The following is a 13,746-nucleotide window of genomic DNA, read 5'->3' as shown; positions in this document are numbered from 1 at the left end:
GTTCTTATAACACCCTTCAATGTGTTCTAAAAGGTTGACATCAAGATACGCCCTAGTAAGAGCAGGCTTTTAGAGAGACCAGTTAAGGAGATATATGGCTAAGATAAGTCATTTCAGTTCTCAGAGCCTCAGGTCTCCCATCTATGACATGGGATAATTAATCCTCTTCACAGACTGCTATGAAAAATAAAAGAGTAAATGTAGGCAAAGCTCATAGAGCAGATCCTGGCATACAGAGGCTTAATGTTGTTTGTGCCTTTGACCCTCTCCTTCCCCTTTCTGTTATTTTATGACCTGGTTATGTTGTCCAGCCCCTGACATGATAGGACGGGAGCTTTGCCAAGTATTTCTTGGTGACTCCCTACAGAACCTAGCTTTGTGCCTAGTATAGGGTAGGTATACACAGTAGGTGCTACTCACAAATATTTGACTGAAGAAGCAAACTTGTCACATTGCCCTTAGGTTGCATGACTAATGCTACAGTTATAAAAACAGCACACTGAGATTCCAAACAGACCCTATATTGCATGTAAATGATTCTTAACCATCCTAAATCATGACACAGATTTAATTAAAAACACTTAAAGCCTTGCCCCAACTCTCTGTTGCTTTATCAGGCTCTCAATTTGCTGACTTGAATGTGATTTTTGCTGAAACCTCTAAATGGCAAATCACATTTTCATCCCAAAGTGTCTGAGATAAAACCATGTGAGAGAATGGAATAATTGAAGGCCAAAAAGGTAAACCCAGCCAGGAATGCAATGGGAAAACATGAGTGAGGCAATAATGTTCCCAGACTTTTCTTCCTTTGCTGATTAAACCAAAGGTCTTGGTTGTAAATTAGAACCTTGTTTTCCTGAAATATCAATCTATGTCTGAAGTGAAAAAAATAAAAACTTCCATGGTTGATTGAACAATTCCAATTGCTGGTGAGTGTCCTTGGCAGACAACCCTGATAAGTAGGGTTTGTCGGACTCTTCTGTGGAATATTCCTTATATGGTGGGAGTCCCCTGTCTCCTGCAGGGGCAGTTTGTCTGCAGATTCTGGATCTCTTCTCATCACTGTTCGTTTCCATCCGTCCATCCAGGCAGCCAGCATATACTTACAGAGCCCCTACTATGAGCCAGACACAGCTCTAGTTCTGGGGGATATAGCAGGAAATAATGCAAAGTTCCTACTCTTATGAAGAGATACTATATATTTACGTAAACATATTTATATAGAATGTAAACCAAGGTTACCCATATTGATGTTCATTCATCCAAATTTCCTTGAGCAAAGTTCAAAAGGCTTATCTTTCCTGGTTGCTGAGGTGAGTGACTGTGTATTTCTGAGAGATTTAGTCCTGTATTTCAAGTGTCCAGCATAAAATCCAGAACACAGTACACGCTCAGAAAAAGTGTGTTCAGTGACAGTAATCTACTATCCTCATGGACATGGATAACATCTTATTGCTGTTGCTACTTCTTTGCTCCAGAATAGGTTTTAGTTCTTCCAATTAGCATTTTCTGAGACCTGTTTATTTCTCAAACATTATACATGTCTTTTAGTAAACACGTGTTTTTCGGCTGGGTAGGTGACTAGGAATGGAACTACTGGGTCTACTTTAGGAGATATTGCCAAATACTTTTCTAAAGAGGCTGTACCAATTTATACTACCACAAGCAATATACAATACTCCCAGTTGCTCTGCATTCTTGCCAAATCCTGATATCATCTCTTTTAAAATTTATTTTTTTAAGCCATTCTGGTGGGTGCTTGGTATAGCTCACTGTGGATTTAAATTTTGCATTTCCCCAATGTATAATGAAGTTGAGCACCTTTTCATGTGTTTACTGGCCATTCGGATAACTTGTTTCTTAAACGGCTTTTTTGGGTCTTTTGAAGGTCCAGAGTCTTCGTCGTCTTTGTTCACTGTTGCATTTGCAGGCTCCACAGAAATGCCTGCCAGGTGGGAGGCTCTCAGAGGAAGTATTTGTTAAATAAATGGACAAATTCACATACCTCTTTTATCACTTTCTTAATATTTTTATTTAAACTAGTTCACTTTTACTTAAGTAAACTGTGCATGTATACATGTATATGTAAGTATATTTATTTATTTATTATTATTATTTTTTGAGACAGAGTCTCACTCCAGTTGCCCAGGCTGAGTGCAGTGGTGCGATCTCAGTTCACCGCATCCTCGACCTCCTGGGCTCAGGTGATTCTCCCACCTCAGCCTCCCGAGTAGCTGGGACTGTAGCTGTGCAGCACCATGATCGGCTAATTTTTTGTATTGTTATTAGAGAGGGGTTTTACCACGTTGCCCAGGCTGATCTCGAACTTCTAGACTCAAACAATCTGCCCACCTTGGCCTCTCAAAGTGTTGGGATTACGGGCATGAGCTACCACACCCAGCCTAAAATAATTTTATTTAATTTTATAACTGTGAAGTCATGTTTTAATGTGTAAGTTATACCTTTTCTCCTACGCATTAAAATAAATGGGTAACTATTAAAATTTTTAAAAGTCCGTTCAAGTATTTCTAATCTCTCTCTCTCTAATGTCATTGCTGGTATATCAATATCCCTCAAATTAAATGAATTGATACCACTGAAACACTTAAGTGCTCATTACATGTTAGCTATGATTAGATTTCCTTACCACCAGCAAATCCAGGGCAAGGACGAAATGAGGATTTGGGAAATGTGTGTTAGCAAGGCAGTGGTGGTTTTTAGAAAGATCACGAAGGCAAAGCAGAAGGGAGTAAAAAGAAGGCTGGAGGGGCACCAGACTGGCCAGGAGACAGAGAAAGACAAATTAACACTTGATTTGGTTGTGATATAAAGTATGTTTTTCAAGATTTTAAGTGACCATTTGTGCTTTACTCCACAGATAAAAAGCTTTAAGTTTATTAGGGACATATGACTTACAGGGGGTTGACACTGTGCTAAAATCTTCTTAATGAACAGGTTTCCAATGTTCTGCCTCTCTCTCTCTCTCTCTGGGTAAGCTGCTATTAGAAGAAATGCAGAAACGGAACAGCCCTTTGGGATCAAGCACAGTGAGAAAGTCTCACTGGGTTGGCCTCTCTTATCAGCCATTCACACGAATGCTTCCTGGCTACACGTGAGCAGGTACTAGACATCACGGCTGGGCAGGCTAGGCTGCGAGACCTTTGTGAGGTGTGGGATCTGCTCCTCATTACTGAGCAGATCGTACTGCCAATGTTCAGCCTACGACACTGCTTGGTGAAAGACTTCCCATAACTGTTAAGTGAGAAGTCACAGAATTTCACTATTGAAGCCAAGGGCCTGCCCAGAACATAGTGTCCTAGTAGATGTGCCACGTTCTTTTAATTTTTTTCTGAGACAAGGTCTCGCTCTGTCACTCAGGCTGGAGTACAGTGACACAATCTCAGCTCACTGCAGCCCGATGTGCCACATTTTGAAGTGGTCCAGGGCAAATGGCAGCAAGGATGAGGGCCGCCTTTGTGGCCCAGCTTCAGTTTTCTGGAATAAGTGTCCATGGGATGCCCCTGGTCTGGGGGGCAAATGACTCCACAGTGTTGCCCATGAGGTGCTGCTTCTGGGGATGCATCTAGCATGGAGGAACTGGGGGCCTTCATGTACAGCCCTGACTCCAGTAGGAAAGGATCCTTCCTTCATAAGGAGATTTAAAGCCCCCCTCCCATATCCTTGGATGTGACAGAATATACAGAGAAATGACCGGTGTGGATTCTATATGGCCCACAGAGCAGAGACCCAGAGGATCTGGTTAGAGGCAGAGGCTGCCATGCCCCCAGTGTGCTAAGCTGAGCAGTAGAAGGAACAAAGTATTAGAAGAAAGATTAAACCCTTTACAATCTTTAGACTTCACTGAGCCAATGCTTAAGCAAAGGTCAGAACCCATGCAATGGTAACGAGTATCTCAGAGCAGGAACTGAGATGCCCCTGAGTAGTCACTATGAGTTGAGAGCAGCTGGTGATGTCCAGAAAAGGCTCCAGCAGACTGGCAGGCCCCACTCTGCTAGACGCTTGGGAGGAGGCTCCCTAACAGCTCCTTAATACAGAAAACCTGGAGTCAGAAAGCCGTGCTAGGTGCAACGTACTATATTAACACATTTAATCCTCCAGATCCTATGGGATAAGTGCCATTTTACAGATGGGAAAACAGAGGTACAATGAACTTAGCTAACTTTCCCAAGGCCACGCAGCTAGTAGTGACAGAGCTGGGCTTCAAACCCATGAAATTAGGTTCCAGACTCTATGCGTGTAGCCTCTAAGCCAGCCTACCATTCACAACCAAGTACATCAGAGGGCATGCCTCTTATTTCCATGAATTCTAGAATTTTCCAGGACAGATTGCAACTGGTTAAAGAAGCCTCTGACCTCCAATGTGGGGCAAAACAGGGTAAAAACTGATGGCAATCATAAACTGATAGAACAATGCAATTCAGTGATCACCTGGCATGAATCAGGTGCTTTATGCATCTACCTAGTGCCTGTATAACCAATTTTATAGATGAGGACATGGAGGCAGAGGGTTTACATACTATTCCTCAGTAGTATCTGTTGCTAGAGGGTAGCCATGATGAGATGTGAACTGAAGGCTTTCTGTTCAAAACTCATGCTCTTGGTTTGACATGCTTTCTTCTGTCTTTATGAGGCTTTGTATTTTTTCCTGGTACATCACATGTACAGTTGTCCTTCCTTTTCCAGGGGCATTTGAATGTGAAACCTCATCTGTCACATGGGAAAGGGACTGCAGGCCCCAGGGTTTCCCCTGGCAAGCCTGTGTCAACTTACACTTGCCCCTAGCAGTAAATTTTTAATGCACCCTTACTGATACTTGGTATTCTTATTAAAACAAACTAAAAATCCACCTTGCCATTTTACTGGATAAAAACAATACTTAAATATTTTATGATCTGTGCTTGTCTGTTGCCATCCTCATCTCGTGACTTGGGCTGCTCACTCCTATAGACTAACGACCTGTACCTGTCAGGGACCCTAGACCCGCCATTTCTCTGGCAAAAGAATGCATGCTTGATTCAAAACTTTCTATTTCCTGGCCAGTTGATATAGGGCCAGTTGTTTTGTAATCTTTCCAAGCCACATTTACCTCACATCTGAGTGATGGGGTAATGAGACACTGAGGTGAAGATGTGTAAAATGCAGAGCAAGGGCCTGTGAACAATTTATCTGCCTACATCCCTCCCCAAAGCCCATTTTGGTTGTCTTTTAGAACGAACACGGCGTTGATTTCATTCCAGTATCTTTAGAATGGGCCGGGATGTGGTGGGTTTTTAAACATAGTTAGGTCCTCTCCCTGCTGCTCCATGCAAGCCTTCCACCAGCCCCAGGCTCAGTCAGGTGATCCCTCCCAGACGGTCTTCTGTATATACCTCCGGTCTAGCCCTGATCATGGTACTGTAATTACCTTTCTCTCCCACTAAACTCTAAGCTTCAGGGCCAGGATTGAGCCAAGCCTTCCACTACCCACTGGCTCAGTCAGGTGATCCCTCCCAGATGGTCTTCTGTATATACCTCCCTTCTAGCCCTGATCATGGTACTGTAATTACCTTTCTCTCCCACTAAGCTCTAAGCTTCAGGGCCAGGATTGAGCCTCACCATTGCCATAGGGCCCAGAAAAGTCTCTAGCACATAGCAGCCCTCAACACATACTGCTTCTTCCACTTAAGTTACTTTTTATCCTAAAGCAAGATGCATAAAGCTATACAAAACAAGTACAGTACTTCATGAACTATTATGGAGTGAGCATTCTTATAGCCATACCCAGGCCAAGAATTGAAACCTTACCAGCTGTGCAGAAGCCCCTTCCCTGAACCCCATCCCAGTGTCAACCACTACTTTCCTCCCGAAAGTATCCACTGTCCTGACTTTTACAGTTTTCACCTCTCTCCAGTTTTATCACTTAAATCTGTATCCCTAGACACTGTAGTTTAGTTTTGCCCATGAAAAAAACTAATTTATGTTTTTCAAATCTTTATAAATCTATAGCTTACACATTCATTATTTTCTTTTCCTTGCAATTTATCTGTTGAAGAACACAGGATAATAGATTTTTCCAGTCTAGATTTCGTTATTTGCACACTCATGTGTTTCTCTGTCCCAGTATTTCCTGCACGTAGGCCATCAGATCTAGGTTTATCTTGTTCATTTGTGCCCCAACTCAGAATCAGCTGTTTCTTTAAGAAACCCTGGAATCTTTTAGTGCAAATGTGATTTTCTGTTTGCCAGTTCTGTTTGCCATACTTCTGTTTGCCAGTTTGCCAGTGTATTCCCTGCTTCAGTAACTGGTATGAAGTAGTTGTCAAAAAAAAAAAAAAAAAAAAGCACGTATTACGTGCATTCTGCGGTAGGACTGTGCTCATTTCATCTACAGTTTCTAAATCTCAATCAGTCATTGTCTATCTCTGCATGTGAGTGTGAGACCGTGGTGGCCAACAAAACACTTCCATGGGTCAAGTGTTCTGCTGTCACTATATTAATCTTGCTTTACATTCATTATATCATTAAATCCTCATAACCACTCCTGAGGTGTTCATATTTATCCTCATTTTACAAATGAGGATACTAAGGCTCAGAGAAGTGAAGTGACTCACCCAAGGTCACACAGATAATAAGAGACAGAGTTGAGTGGCAAACAGATCTGAGAAACTCCAAAGCCTGCATTCCTTTGACTGCTCCATAATGAACATTTGTCCCTGAAATATGTTTGTTCATTTTTAAATTTGATCTTGACCAAAACTTCTTGATGAATGGATAAGTGAATGAATATGTACTTCATGGGGCACAGTGGAGACACAGCCTTGTTCTACACTCAATCTCCCTAAGGAATGCTTTGTTTCTTCTTCTCTGGGTTCCTAATGTGACATATTGTTGCTAGACGTGGCAGAGGGATATTTTTAGTGTTTTGAAATAAACCAGAATGTGTATCTTTGCTCTTGGCTTATAAGACTCATTTTATGTCTATGTTTACAGGCAGAAAAATTAGTGGCTGATATCAGATAATTCTTCAAGCTCCAATTTATATTTATAGCCCAATTGTGGGCTCACTTTTTATTTGAGTCTAGATAATAGATATAAGACTCTGTCTTTGCTTTGTGTCCAAATAGCTATAGCCTTATTGTTCCCTGTATTTGTGACTAATGAAACCTTTTGACATAGTTGTGTTTGATGGAAACAGAAGCAGACCATTTGAGAGGGCTATTACTAAGCTCTCCATTTCCAGGGCAGCCTGAACAGAGGGACAAGGGTTCCTTAGTATCTCACATTTCATGTGATGCCAAGGAGGCAAACGTTAGGCTTTCCTGTTGGGAGAGGGAGAGTTCTGTCTTTCCCATGAACACATAAGAAGTTACTGCTTGCTGAAGAGAAGACAGGCATGTGGAGCCATGGGGTCTAGCATAGGAATAGTTCTAGCACTGTTCTGTTTTCTACTTTGGACACTGGAGTCAGAACAGTGTTGAAACAAATGTCAACTCATTCTCACTGATACAGAGAAGGGAAGGTCAAACTATGGTTGTACCTTTAATTAGCTTAGAGGATTATAAGGAAACTGGCTGGAAAGCCTCTATTGGGCTGTTCTCAGAAACCGATTTAGCTCTTGATGGAAAAATGGCCAAGAGACCTGGAGATAAGCAATGAGGATTCAAAGTATTTTCCAGATAAATATGGGAGACTCTTGGTACATACGAGCAATAATTTCTGAGATCTTTGTGGATACCCCCACCCAACTCATGAATACTACCTATAATTTTTCCCCTTCAAACATCTAATTTATGGCGAAAACCATCACTTTTTCAGACTCCTTCACCCTAATCACTTCCATGACTATCATCAACAATTTGAATAGAGAATGATCTTTCTGTTTATAAAGGGAAAGAAGGCACCTGCTCTTTCAGGTATTCCTCTTGACTTCTTGGAGCCTTAGCACAGGACCATACTGAGGCAAGGCTGACACTATTGTGTGCATCCTGGAAGCAGCAAATCCCACAATCCTAAGACATTCTCCAAATACCTGAAACTTGCATCTGTTGGTGCTCTCTTACTTTCCCAGGTCCAAACCTCAGAATTTTCTCTCTAGGCTTTCTAGAATCCTGTTTCACGCCAAATAAGCCACTCTAGACGTGTGCCCAACTTCCAGTTCAGGGTTTGAAGGTGAGATTGGGCCCTCCTTCGTTATTCATGCCACCTCTACAGCATTTTCCTTCAGCATTCTCTAGACATTCCAGGTCCAATTTCTCCTTTCCTACCCGTGGCCCATACGTAATGAACAGTTCTGGCCAATGATACTACCTTTGCCCTTTTGTTTATTTGAAGAAACCTACGACATACGGAGCTCCAAGTTTTTGCGTGGGAGTACTCCTCCCTTTGCCTGAGTACTCAAAGACTCTGACCTCAAGCAGGCCTTTCTTAACATGCATCTTTGTCTTATCACAGTATTCTTGGAGTTAACATTGTAACACTTCACATAAAGTTTAAGAACTCTGCATCAGTAGAACTCATTTAACACCTCCATCCTTTTGTTGTTGTTGTTCTATTGTTCCTTTGCCCTTAAATACATTTTATTCCCCACAATACACAGTTATAATAATTGGATTTAATAGTCATGGTCATTTAAAGAAATGAAGGAAGGAAGGGCAGTCTTTTACATTTATTTACATAATTACCATTTCCAATGCTCTTCTTTCTTTCCTATGAATCTGTTTTTCATTCTGACATCCTTTCCTTTCCACTTGAAGGACTTCTTTTGTCATTCCATTGTCTTTTGGTTTCCAAAGTTTTCGGTAAAATGTTGGTTGTCATACACATTGGTATTTTCCCATACATAATGTGTCTTTTTCTCTGGGTGCTCTTAAGAGTTTATCTTTATTTTCGGTCATCAACAGGTTGAGGATAGTATGAGTAGGTGCTGTTTTCTTTGTATTTATTTGGCTTGGAGCTTGCTGATCTTATTCAATCTTTAAGATGGTGTTTTGAACCAAACTTAATAAATTTTCCACCACTCCTTCAATTAATTATTTAATGCCTTGTTCATTTTCTCCTGTCCTTTGGTACTTTTGAGACTATCTTTCTTTCATTTTCTATTCTCTTATGTGCTAAATCCATATTTTCATTTTAGATATTGTATTTTTCCACTCTATGTTTTACATTTCCATATAGTTTCATTTCTCTGCTGAGATTCCCTATCAGTTCATTCATTATGATAATCCTTACTTTTAGGTTTGTAAACATTTAAAATATTGTTTTAAAGTTATTTTCTTCTAATTCCAACATTTGTGTTTTATCAGGGTCTGTTTCTCTTGAATGATTTTACTCTGGACCTTAGATCACATTTTCCTGTTTCCTCACATGTCCAGTAATTTTTATTGCACACTGGATATTATGGATAATACAGAGTAGAAACTCGGATTCTGTTATTGTTGATTTGCGTTAAATTACTGGACAATCACCTTGCACTTGTAGAAGGTTTGGTTTGATCCTTTACAGAGGTGTGTCTGTTTAGAGTTACCCTTAGTCCCGGGTCAGTCCTTAAATCCTGGCACATAGTCTTTGCTCTTAAGGTGTATCTCTTTTGCATTTCATTAGAAAACTCTAGATGTTTACCTAGCCCTTCTTGGAGGAATTCCAAAATTTGTCTCCTTTGCAGTGAACAGTAGCTAAAATACCTGCTCAGATCTTTTCATTTTCTTTTCCTGACATTGCTTTCCCTGGGTTCCTGAAGTCTCTTCTGTATATACACAGTTCTGGGAACACTCAGGGATTTGAGGGATTTGAGGGGAGTTTATTATCAGATTTTGACCTCCTTTCTTGCATCTCCATTCTTATTGGTATTAACTCAATTTCTGGCAACTCTGGCATTGATGAATTTCATCCTCTAATACCTTACGCTCAAAGAATATGCCTGCCTGCCTGCCTTCTTTCCTTCCTTCCTTCCTTCTTCCTTCCTTCCTTCCTTCCTTCCTTCCTTTCCTTCCTTCCTCCCTCCCTCCCTCCCTCCCTCCCTTTCAGTTCTTGTTTTTAATATCTTTATTGAGGTATGATTTATGCATCATAAGATTCACTCATTGTAAGTGTATAATTCAATGGTGTTAAATAAATTTATATAGTTGTGCAACCATCACTGCAATCCAGTTTTAGAACATTTCCATTATCCAAAAAAAGTCTATGCTCATTTGCAGTTGATTTCCACTTCAACCCCATGCCCTAGGCACCACTAATCTGCTTTCTGTCTCTACAAATCACCTTTTATGGAAATTTAATGTAAATTAAGTCATATAATATGTAGTCTTTGTTTTCTAGGTTCTCTCACTTAGCATAATGTTTTCGAGATTCACTCATGTTGTATGAGTCAATAGTTCATTTCTTCTTATTGCTGAATAGCATTCCATATATGGACACATAGAGACTATTTACCTGTTAAAGGACAACTTTTTTTTTTTTTTTCTGGATGCTTTCATCCTCAGATGGTACTTGTATAGCTGAAATAGTGCTTGTAGCTATAGGGACCAGTGTTTGGGTCCCTCCATCAGAATATGCCACTTAGATAATGTTTTTTTAAATTAAGAAGCATTCATTAAACACATGTTTGTGTTAGAAACGCCTAAAAATTAAAAAGGTGAACAAGACGTGATAGTCCAATGCAGTGGAAGAAATAAACCAGTGAACAAATAAGTATCATAAGGTGTAAAAATGCTGTGGTAACAGTCTTTTCTTACCTTCTCACCATGAAGGTAAGGTCAACTTTCTATTGGGGAGGAAGTTACAGCAAAGTATTCATGAACGATGTGACCCCTGAGTATGGTCTTGAAAGATGAATAGGTTATTGGCTAGTCAGATAGTGGGAATGACTTCCCTGCCTATAACACAGTGTGTTTTATTCTTCTGAACCATGCAGACATGTTCACAGATAGTATTTTCCAGTCTGCCAGTGCCATTGGGGATTGCACTGTAGCAAACTATTTCTGTGAGTTTCTGTTGAGATCGACAAATGAAGAAATACAGTAAAGACTTGGTGGATACTCAGTTCTGCCAAGCTATGTAAATCTCAACAAGACAAGAACCTAATGGAAAACAACATGGAACTTTGGAGCATGGTGCTTGGTCCAACACCTTTGCCAAATGACTTAATTTTTCAGAGCCTCAATTTCAGTGTTTATAACATGGAGTTAAGTTTTAACCTCAAAAGTAACTGTGTAGTTTAGACCTAATGTATGTAAATCAAGGGTTTAGGGATTGGAACACAATGGTCTCTCAGAAATGCTAGTTTCCCTTTTTTCCCTCACATGTAATGTGTTTCTTCTGGCTCACGTTTACTATTCTTGCACCTAAAACCACAAGGAGTTAGTGCAATTACAAGGCTTGTTTGTCTTTCGACTCCCATTTCTATTGCCTCAAAGCTACTATCTTCTAAGTAACCAAGGGATGCAGTAGCTGCTTCATAATGAGACCTTGCTTCCTTCTAAGTGTACACTGATTGTCAAGGTGATGAAGGAGGTTCATTATTTAGAGGTATAATTAAAGGGCACTTCCTTTAGCTAAACTAATGAGTAGTAAGTGCAGCCATAGTTGCATGTTTAGACATTAAGGATGGAAACAAATGACTCATTGGAGATTGGGAGTAAGCAGGGATGGTAGGGCAAATTAATCTCGCTGCTGGACCTCCAGGGTTATTGCTTTTTAAGACTTCCTCAAAGGGGTAGTCTTCCCTGGGAAGTCGGCTCCAGCCTTCTTTTGTCTTACGGGATGAACAGCCTTCTCATTACCTTGCCTCAGGAGCGAGGTGATCTTTGCTTCAAAAGATGCTAAAACAGGCCGGGCACAGGGGCTCATGCCTGTAATCCCAGCACTTTGGGAGGCTGAGGCGGGTGGATCATGAGGTCAGGAGATCGAGACCATCCTGGCTAACATGGTGAAACTCCGTCTCTACTAAAAATACAAAAAAATTAGCTGGGTGTTGTGGCAGGAGCCTGTAATCCCAGCTACTCGGGAGGCTGAGGCAGGAGAATGGTGTGAACCTGGGAGATGGAGCTTGCAGTGAGCCGAGATCGCACCACTGCACTCCAGCCTGCGCGACGGAGCAAGATTCTGTCTCAAAAAAAAAAAAGGAAGAAACAAACAAACAAACAAAACAAACAAACAAACAAAAAACAGATGCTAAAACATGATTCCTGATGAGCTGAACTTGAAATCTGTTTCTGGATGGACTTCCATGCCTAGTTCTAAACATTTAGGGATATGAGTATATTCTTGTCCTCATGCATATTCACTAAGATTGTACATTCACCCAAGTTAAGACTGGTGCCTTTTACCCTCTGGGAGTATGTATGTTTTGAGGTCGTATATAAAGTTTTTCCACTTCTCAGATGAGAGATGTGGAAAGCACCTTGCTATGTCTGCCACTCTTCATCCATAATCTGGGCATTTTGTCTAAATGGCATGATTTTTGTTAGAACTAAAAGAAAGTGCTTGATATAAAATAAGAACTGAAAAAATGCTGGTTCAAGTTCCCTTCTCACAGCACATGGACTTGACAGTGGCCAGTGCCTTTGCATCATGTCTCCCAAGTAAGCGGGATTAGCATTGAATTGGCCATTACATATTAGGATTCAATTTTACCAATTTTTTGCCTTTTCATATCATGGAAGTGACAGAGAAAATATCGTTCATATTATAAAAGCAAACATTTGGGTTCCAAGCCAAGGAGAAGCCTCCTTCCCTCCCACTGGCACCAATTCCCAAAGGAAATGAGAAAGGTAGAAGCATGACACAGCCAGTGCCGTGACTGAGCTCCTGCTGCTTCCATCGGGGTCCCTCCATGGTTTGAGTATCTTCATTTATTATCGAATAGATTATTTGTTTTACTAAGCATTTATAATTGTGTTGACATTACTTCATCCTTTTTAACTGTAAAACAATATTCTTTTTAATGTTTATATTATTCCCTTCTTTTTAACACTGATTTTAAATATGTATTAGGGAATATCTACTGAAAACATGCATTCATTGCCTCTGGGCAGATGTACAGGCTAGAACACAAATAATGATTTTACAGGAGCAAACGGAATTGCTGAGCAGGTGTTCGTCAAGGGAAAAGAGACCAGAAAGGAGCCAGGCTTGCCAGCAAAAGGGGAAAAATGTAGAATCATTAGCATCTTTGATTTGTTGAGATTTAACAGTGATAAAACCTTAGACTCCAAGTCAGGATAAGAAAGCAGGGGAAGTGGGCGAGATGGCAGCAGGGAAAAGAACGGCATCCCTGTAGCTCTCTTCACTGAGAGCGTGGATTCTCCTTTAGAATAGGTTCTTCAGAAGAAAAATAAAGAAAATCCAAGTAATAACGAAAACCCAAGAAAATTTCGAGAAATCAGTTCTTCAAGGAAATGGCTCAGGATATAATGTTAAATAAGCTATGGAAACCATCAGTGGGTTTGTGGAGACTATGTCTACAATATGGCACATATGGAATTATCTGCTTATCAGATTTTACTATTAGTTAGGTATGCAATATGCTCCATCAACATTCGGCAACACTGATCTGCACTTTGTTAAACTTCCCTTCCTTCCCTTTATTCACTCCATTGTGGTCTCTTGGTGACTGCCTCCTTTTAGTCATGGTACAGCCTCTGCAACATAGCAGAAGTCTATCTCTTGCTAATAATCATAGCAGTCACTACTTGTTACTACCCGCCATAGATCTGAAACTACCTGCACTACGCGGGTGAGCTAGAGCAG

The 13,746-nt window shown here is 40.6% G+C and overlaps 1 protein-coding gene across 3 annotated transcripts in view; it reads right to left on the bottom strand.

Annotated features, from left to right (window-relative positions):
• CLSTN2 (calsyntenin 2) overlaps positions 1-13,746 on the bottom strand; it is a 642,750-nt gene that overhangs the window by 74,788 nt on the left and 554,216 nt on the right. The gene's annotated exons all lie outside the window — the stretch shown is intronic.

This window comes from Macaca fascicularis, chromosome 2 (genome assembly GCF_037993035.2).
Source record: "Macaca fascicularis isolate 582-1 chromosome 2, T2T-MFA8v1.1".
NCBI lineage: Eukaryota > Metazoa > Chordata > Mammalia > Primates > Cercopithecidae > Macaca > Macaca fascicularis.
The sequence above is the reverse complement of the archived record's forward strand: the minus strand, read 5'-3'. Positions and strand labels throughout refer to the sequence as shown.